The following is a 9351-nucleotide window of genomic DNA, read 5'->3' on the forward strand; positions in this document are numbered from 1 at the left end:
ATTAAGAACTTTCCAGGATCCTATCTCTTCTGAGGTAATCTCTGCTTAGTCAAGTCATCCAGTTCTTTGGTGAGCAAGGGGGGTTCATCCTCCCAAGTCTCATTACCAAATAACTTGGCATTTAACTTCATGATTGCTCCAAGGTACTTAGCAACTTGCTCTTCAGTAATATCTTCATCCTCTTCAGAGGAAGAATACTCATCAGAGCTCATGAATGACAGAAGGAAATTTAATGGAATCTCTATGGTCTCTATATGAGCCTCAGATTCCCATGGTTCCTCATTAGGGAACTCCTTGGAAGCAAGTGGACGTCCATTGAGGTCTTCCTCAGTGGAAATCACTGCCTCTTCCTCCTCTCCAAGTTCAGCCGAGTGGGTAATGTTGATGGCCTTGCACTCTCTTTTTGGATTCTGTTCTGTATTGCTTGGGAGAGTACTAGGAGGGAGTTCAGTAATTTTCTTACTTAGCTAACCCACTTGTGCCTCCAAATTTCTAATGGAGGATCTTGTTTCATTCATGAAACTTTGAGTGGTTTTGATTAGATCAGAGACTACAGTTGCTAAGTCAGAGTGGCTCTGCTTGGAATTCTCTGTCTGTTGCTGAGAAGATGATGGAAAAGGTTTGCTATTGCTAAACCTATTTCTTCCACCATTACTATTGTTGAAGCCTTGTTGAGGCCTCTGTTGGTCCTTCCATGAGAGATTTGGATGATTTCTCCATGAAGGGTTATAGGTATTTCCATAGGGTTCTCCCATGTAATTCACCTCTTCCATTGCTGGATTCTCAGGATCATAAGCTTCTTCTTCAGATGAAGCTTCTTTGGTACTGCCTGTTGCTGCTTGCATGCCAGACAGACTCTGAGAAATCATATTGACTTGCTGAGTCAATATTTTGTTCTGAGCCAATATGGCATTCAGAGTATCAATCTCAAGAACTACTTTCTTCTGATTTGTCCCATTATTCCCAGGATTCCTTTCAGAAGTGTACATGAATTGGTTATTTGCAACCATTTCAATGAGTTCCTGAGCTTCTGCAGGCGTCTTCTTTAGATGAAGAGATCCTCCAGCAGAGCTGTCCAATGACATCTTTAATAGTTCAGACAGACCATCATAGAAGATACCTATGATGCTCCATTCTGAAAGCATGTCAGAAGGACACCTTCTGATCAATTGCTTGTATCTTTCTCAAGCTTCATAGAGGGATTCACCTTCCTTCTGTCTGAAGGTTTGGACATCCACTCTAAGCTTAATCAATTTTTGAGGTGGAAAGAACTTTGCCAAAAAGGCATTGACCAGCTTTTCCCAAGAGTTTAGGCTTTCTTTAGGTTGTGAGTCCAACCATGTCCTAGCTCTGTCTCTTACAGCAAAAGGGAAGAGCATAAGTCTGTAGACCTCAGGGTCAACCCCATTTATTTTAACAGTATCACAGATTTACAAGAATTCAGCTAAGAACTGATGATGATCTTCTAATGGAAGTCTATGAAACTTGCAATTCTATTGCATTAGAGAAACTAATTGAGGCTTAAGCTCAAGTTGTTTGCTCCAATGGCAGGGATTGAGATGCAGGTGCAGTAAAGTCACCAAGCACCTTCCTTACATTGTTGGCATTGTTGTTGTTTTTGGCTGCCATGGCTTCTTCTTGTTTGAAAAGCTCTGTTAGATCCTCTACCGAGAGTTGTACTTTAGCTTCTCTTAGCTTTCTCTTCAAGGTCCTTTCAGGTTCAGGATCAGCCTCAACAAGAATGTCTTTGTCCTTACTCCTGCTCATATGAAAGAGAGAGAAGAAGAAAGTATGGAATCCTCTATGTTACAGTATAGAGATTCCTTGAGGTGTCAGAGGAAAAGAAGAGTGTTACAGTATGGAATCCTCTATGTTACAGTATAGAAATTCCTTGAGGAGGTAGAGAGGAGACAATTCGAACTTATAGAGAGAGAGTCTGAATTGCTAATAGTGGAGGAATCTTAGTCCTTAAATAGAAGGATGTGAGAAGATGGAAAGAATTTTCGAAAACAAATTAAAAAGATTTTGAAATAAGAAATTTAAAAAAAATGGTTGATGATTTTCAAAAATTGAAATTGAGGTAATTGTTAATTGATTTTGAAAAAGATTTTAAAATTAGAAATCAAAAAGATATGATTGAAAATTATTTTGAAACAGATGTGATTAAGAAGATATGATTGAGAAGATATGATTGAAAATCAAATTAAAAAAAAAGAAAGTTTTAAAATTAAAGTTGATTACTTGACTACAAGAAATTAGAAGATATTCTAGAATTTAAAATTTGATCCTTTCTTAATAGGCAAGTAACAACTTGAAAATTTTGAATTAAATCATTAATTGTAGCAAGGATTTTCGAAAATACTAGAAAAAATGGAAAGGATTTGATTTTGAAAATATATGATTGAAAAGATATGATTTGAAATAGATTTGATTTTGAAAAATTATGAAAATTTGAAAAAGATTTGATTTAAAAAATAAAATCTTCCCTCTTGTGCCATCCTGGCGTTTAACGCCCAAAATACTACCTTTTTGGGCGTTTAACGCCCAGCCAGGTACCCTGGCTGGCGTTTAAACGCCAGTTTTCCTTCCTCACTGGGCGTTTTGAACGCCCAGTTTTTTTCTCTGTAGTTCTTCTGCTGTATGTTCTAAATCTTCAATTCTCTGTATTATTAACTTGAAAAGACATAATTTTGAAAAAAAAATTTTAATTTTTAATGATGAGAAATAGTCAAAATGCACTAATCATGAAAACTAAAATCAAACAAACAATGCATGCAAGGCACCAAACTTAGAAATTTTCATATTAGAGACACTAACAAATTGAGAATGCATATGAGAAACAACAAAACACACAAAACAAGAGAATTTAAAGATCAGAGCAAGAAAATTATCAAGAATAACTTGAAGATCAATGAAGAACATAATGCATGTAATTTTCGAAAATTAGAAGAATAAAGACATGCAATTGACACCAAACTTAAAAGTAGACACTAAACTCAAACAAGAAACATAAAATATTTTTTATTTTAAGATTTTATAAATTTTTTTTGTGATTTTTCAAAAATTATATGGAAAAGAAAATAAAAAGATTCAAAATTTTTAATGAGAATTCCAGGAATCATGCAATGTTAGTCTAAAACTCCGGTCCAGGAATTAGACATGGCTTACTAGCCAGCCAAGCTTTCAGTGAAAGCTCCGGTCCAAAACACTAGACATGGCCAATGGCCAGCCAAGCTTTAGCAGATCATTACTTTCAACAACAAGATTGATAGAAATCATCAAGCTCTTGTGATGATAAGTTGAAACTTCGGTCCAAAAGATTAGACATGGCTTCACAGCCAGCCAGGCTTCAACAGATCATCATGAAACTCTAGAATTCATTCTTAAAAACTCTGAAGAACAGAATAGAAAATTTTTTTTTATATTTTTGAAAATTTTTTCGAAAATAAAAAGTAAAAAGCTTAAACATAAAATAAAATTACCTAATCTAAGCAACAAGATGAACCGTCAGTTGTCCAAACCCGAACAATCCCCGGCAATGGCGCCAAAAACTTGGTGCACAAAATTGTAATCATCAATGGCGCCAACAACTTGGTACGCACAATTGTAATCTCAACTCTTTATCACAACTCCGCACAACTAACCAGCAAGTGTACTGGGTCATCCAAGTAATAAACCTTACGTGAGTAAGGGTCGATCCCACTGAGATTGTCGGCTTGAAGCAAGCTATGGTCATCTTGTAAATCTCAGTCAGGCGGATTCAAATGGTTATGGAGGATTGATAATTAAAAGATGAATAAAACATAAAATAGGATAGAGATACTTATGTAATTCATTGGTGAGAATTTCAGATAAGCGTATGAAGATACTTTGTTCCTCCTAAACTTCTGCTTTCCTATTGCCTTCATCCAATCATTCATACTCCTTTCCATGGCAAGCTTTATGCTGGGCATCACCGTTGTCAATGGCTACTTCCCGTCCTCTCAGTGAAAATGGTCCGAATGCACTGTCACCACACGGCTAATCATCTGTCGGTTCTCGATCATGTTGGAATAGGATCTATTGATCCTTTTGCGTCTGTCACTACGCCCAACACTCGCGAGTTTGAAGCTCGTCACAGTCATCCCTTTCCAGATCCTACTCGGAATACCACAGACAAGGTTTAGACTTTCCGGATCTCAAGAATGACCACCAATAATTCTAGCATTTACCACGAAGGTTCTAATCTTAGATTAGAAACCCAAGAGAGTATACTCCAACTATCGTCCAATGACTACGTTGAACATCATGTAGATCGCTTTGTGGTTGTCAGGCACGCGACCTTGGTTAAGCGAGTAACGAAGATTGGGTGATTGTCACGGGTCACCCCTTCATTCTGACTTAAATAAATTAAGTACGAGAGTATATCTTGGAGAAGAAGTAGTGTGAATTGAATAGAAAAACAGTAGTAATTGCATTAATTCATGAAGAACAGCAGAGCTCCACACCTTAATCTATGGTGTGTAGAAACTCTACCGTTGAAAATACATAAGAACAAAAGGGTCTAGGCATGGCCGAATGGCCAGCCCCCCAAACGTGAACATAGAGATCAAAAGGTATATGAAAAGTGTGTAAAGGTATGAAAATACAATAGCAAGAGGTCCTATTTATAATACTAGTAGCCTAGGGTTTACAGAAATAAGTAATTAATGCAAAAATCTTCTTCTAGGCCCACTTGGTGTGTGCTTGGGCTGAGCATTGAAGCTTTCACATGTAGAGACTTTTCTTGGAGTTAAACACCAGCTTTTGTGCCAGTTCTGGCGTTTTGACGCTAGAATTTTTATGCTGACTTGGAACGCCAGTTTGGGCCATCAAATCTTGGGCAAAGTATGGACTATTATATATTGCTGGAAAGCCCAGGATGTCTACTTTCGAACGCAATTAAAAGCGCGCCAATTGGGCTTCTGTAGCTCCAGAAAATCTACTTCGAGTGCAGGGAGGTCAGAATCTAACAGCATCTACAGTCCTTTTTCAGCCTCTGAATCAGATTTTTGCTCAGGTGCCTCAATTTCAGCCAGAAAATACCTAAAATCATAGAAAAACACACAAACTCATAGTAAAGTCCAGAAATGTGATTTTTATTTAGAAACTAATAAAAATATAATAAAAACTAACTAAAACATACTAAAAACAATGCCAAAAAGCGTATAAATTATCCGCTCATCATCCTCAAACAAAGAAAGAATCATGCAATAAAGTTTGACAAATCAAGGTGAGAAGAGTAGCAATTTTTATGTTCATGGTTGGCTAGTTTCTTATGCGTGCTACAATCACAAAAGACATTCAAATAATTGATGCTTCTATCTAGCTCATTTTATGAAATCTTTTTCTTTATCTTCCTTCTTTGAAGCAAGCTTTTCATTCTTTTCTTATCTTAGCTTTTTGGGTGCTTTGCACCATGTGTTGAAAGCTACGACTCTCAAAACTCTGTTTTAAAGTATTACCACTTGATACATAAGCACTACAAGCATTTAATTAGAGGACTCTTTTGGCTCATTTGTTTCTTTTCTTTACTCTCTAATCATTGATGCTCAGAGCCTTGAGCTTTGAGGGAGTGTGATGCCAAGGCATCTTAGGCTAGTTTCACTAGCCTTTTTCTTTGTTTTTATTAGCTTTTATGAACTTTCTTGAGCAATAAGTAATTGTTTGGATGAAAGATTCATGCATACCTTGATTCATTCAAATATGGTTAAATTGATGCACTTTCATTAAATTTATGCTATATTTACTTGTGTGTTAATAAGGATGTAAACTCTTGTGAATCTAGCAAAGCTTTGATGCATGTATTGCTTACCAACGTTGCCTCAAACGTTGGAGGAAAGGGCAATGCAATGTTGGTGGCCAAAGTTGGCTCACCAATGTTGCTGGCAACGTTCTGCAAGTTCTAGTGCCAACGTTGGAGCGAGCGTTGGTAAACCAACGTTACCTCCAACGTGTTCGGTACAGTTTGCTTTCTGGAATTGGAAAATTTGGCTGAGACACGTACACGTGGGCGACGCGCACGCGTGAACCGTGAAATTTTGATAATCCATGCGCACGCGTGACAAAGCCAACGTTGGAGGAAACGTTGCCAAACCAACGTTACCTTCAATGCTTACGATAAAGAGTTCAATCCTGGAGTTGGAGAAATTAGCAGCGACGCGCACGCGTGAGTAAACCAACGTTGGAGGGAACGTTGCCAAACCAACGTTACCTCCAATGCTTGCGATGAAGTTTCAAAACTGGAGCTGGGAAGTTTGCCTTGTGTGCGTACGCACAGCATTGTGTGCATACGCACAAGAAGAAAAATTGAGAGTGTGCTCACGCACAAGACAGCGTGCATAGGCACAAGTGGGCAACGTTGGAGGAAATGTTGGCAATCCAACGTTTGGTCCAACGTCTACGATGGATTTCTAAAATTGAGCTGCCAAAAATGCCTTGTGTGCGTACTGAAAACCTAGTGTGCGTACGCACAAGTAGAAAAATAGAAGGTGTGCGCACGCACAAGGCAGCGTGCATACGCACAAGTAGGCAACGTTGGACGTAACGTTGGGGAACCAGCGTTGAGGCAAATCTTAGCAGCTTTCTTAATTCTCTTTCAAGTAACATTTGGCTCAAAATTTTACTGCTAACGTTGATCACCAACGTTACTACCAGCAGCAGTGTAATTGGGCACCATGCAAAGTATGAACGTTAATTGGCCAACGTCCATTCTCAACACCATTGAGAGCCACTTTAACTTGCTTCAACAAAAAGCCAAGGCCCACATCCAAGACTTGAAGACCAATTGAAGAAAGTGTGTAAATAGCAGAGAGTTTAAGTTAGATGGAGCTTTTTAGACAGATTGAGATCTGGATCTAGAATTAGAACTCTGCAATAATTCCTTTTGTACTTCTTTTTACTTTTTTTGCACCTTCCTTTCCTTGTGATTTGAATTGAGCTATGAACAACTAAACCCTCTTCATTGGGTTAGGAAGCTCTGTTGTAATTCAATGGATCAATAATAGTTTTCATTCTTATTCATCTGTCTTTTCTCTTGATTTTGCAAGAAAGCTTTCAATCTTCATTCAATTGAACAATTATCTCGACAAAGAAGTTGTTCATAATTAGATTTCCTCTTAACCTTGAGAGAGGAATGAGGAAATCTTGCTAGAAATGCTTTCTCACATCGGATTAGGATGGGGGTTGGATGGATATAGTGACATGTAATCCTACCAATACTTTGATCTATGAAAATGTGTGGTATAATTAGTGACCAAACTTCATCTCTTCCCATGAGCAATTAAATCAAGACATTGGGCAATTGTTCAAGCTTAGAGAGATTGGTGATCCAAGACATTGAGATCCAATCACCTAAGATTGCCAAGCAAGATCAACGAATGCATTGATTGAGGAAGAGATGAACATGATTTGATCTGGAGAGTGCAATATTTCCTAAGCCCAATGAATCCCCAGTTTGATGTCACCCATTCTCTAACATTCTGCTATTTACTTTGATGCTCAATTACCCCACTCCCATTTAATTTCTTGTAATTTAAGTTTCTGCACTTTAATTTCCTGCAATCTACTTTCTGCTTTTTACATTCTGTAATTTAAATTCAGTCATTTACATTTCTTGCTCTTTAAGTTTCCCACCAATTTACATTCTGCAATCCTCAATTCAATTCTGCTTAGTTCAACTAGAACACGCCTTCAATTAAAATTGCTCAACTAATCAATCCCTGTGGGATTCGACCTCACTCTATTGTGAGTTTTTACTTGACGACAATCCGGTGCACTTGCCGGTGAAAATTTGTTGAGAGACAGATTTTCGTGCATCAAGTTTATGGTGCCGTTGCCGGAGATTGATTTTGTATTGACAATGATTAAATTAGAGGATAACTAGATTGAACATTTTTCTTTTCTTTTGTTAATTAAGTTTCAATTTCAGCTGTTTACTTTTATCTTCTGCAATTTGAGTTGTTTTTCTTTATTTCTTTACTTTTTAGCACACTAATTCACTAACTATTTGATCAATTTCACTAACCAAGCTAACTACAATTTTTAGTGAATTTCCACTGCTGTTTGCCTGTGTTTGCTGAGTGTGTGACAGGTAGAAGAGGAGACACCTCAACTTCTTTTGACAGTGAACCTAAGAGGACCTTCCTTAGATTAAGGAGGGAAACAAAAGGTAAAGGAATTGCTGGAGAAGAGGAATTGGAAGAGGATCTGGATATTACAATGGAGGAAAAAGTTCACAACCATGTTGGAGAAGGTGCTGGTAATCATGTTGGATAGGAGAGAAGGGTGCTAGGCTCCAACATTAATCCCAATCCTGGGAATTGTGGGAGCAGTATCCTAAAACCAACCATTCATGCCAATAACTTCGAGTTAAAGCCTCAACTCATCACCCTTTTTCAAAACAACTGCTCATTTGGAGGACGTGCCCAAGAAGACCCCAATCAACATTTAACTACCTTCCTGAGAATATGTGATACTATGAAGTCCAATGGTGTTCATCCTGACACCTACAGATTGCTTTTGTTTCCCTTCTCTCTAAGGGATAAAGCATCTAAATGGCTAGAGTCCTTTCCTAAGGAGAGTTTGACAACTTGGGAAGATGTGGTGAACAAATTCTTGGCAAGGTTTTACCCTCCCCAAAGAGTTAACAGATTGAGGGCTAAGGTGCAAACATTCAGGCAACAAGATAGTGAAACTCTCTATGAAGCATGGGAGAGATACAAAGAGATGACAAGAAAGTGCCTTCCTGATATGTTCAGTGAATGGGTATAGCTACACATTTCCTATGAAGGTCTGTAAACAAGAGTCAAAGAAGGCCTTAGTTCACTCTTCTGGAGGCTCTCTCAACAAGAAAAAGACAATTGAAGAGGCTATAGATATCATAGAAACAGTGGCCAATAATAAATATTTCTATGCCTCTGATAGAAGCACCAATAGAGGAGTGATGAAGCTGAACCACATGGATGCAATACTAGCTCAAAATAAGATGATCACTAAGCAATTGGCAGACCTCACTAAGCAGATGGAGAGGAATCAAGCTGCAGCAATCCATACTCAACCACCAGCACAAGAAGAGTTGAATGCAGAGGAAGGAGATGATTGGGAGCAAGCCAATTATGTTGGAACTTCAGCGAGACAAGCCTACGATCCATACTCCAAAACATATAATCCTGGTTGGATGAACCATCAAAACTTTGGGTCGGGAAACCAGCCAAATCAGAGCCAAGACCAGAAACCTCACAATTCCAACCAGTAAACTTACCAATAACCCAATCAAAGATTATACCAACACCCACACAACAACTCCTACCAACCTCTATATCAAACACAGAA

General features: G+C 38.1%; 1 pseudogene; it reads left to right on the top strand.

Moving 5' to 3' along the window:
• The window catches only part of LOC148564559 (uncharacterized), a 36025-nt pseudogene extending 26751 nt beyond the window's left edge, over positions 1 to 9274 (top strand).
• Positions 9275 to 9351: the final 77 nt, after the last annotated feature.

This window comes from Arachis ipaensis, chromosome B5, assembly GCF_059453495.1.
Source record: "Arachis ipaensis isolate K30076 ecotype BB chromosome B5, ASM5945349v1, whole genome shotgun sequence".
Taxonomy (NCBI): Eukaryota; Viridiplantae; Streptophyta; class Magnoliopsida; order Fabales; family Fabaceae; genus Arachis; species Arachis ipaensis.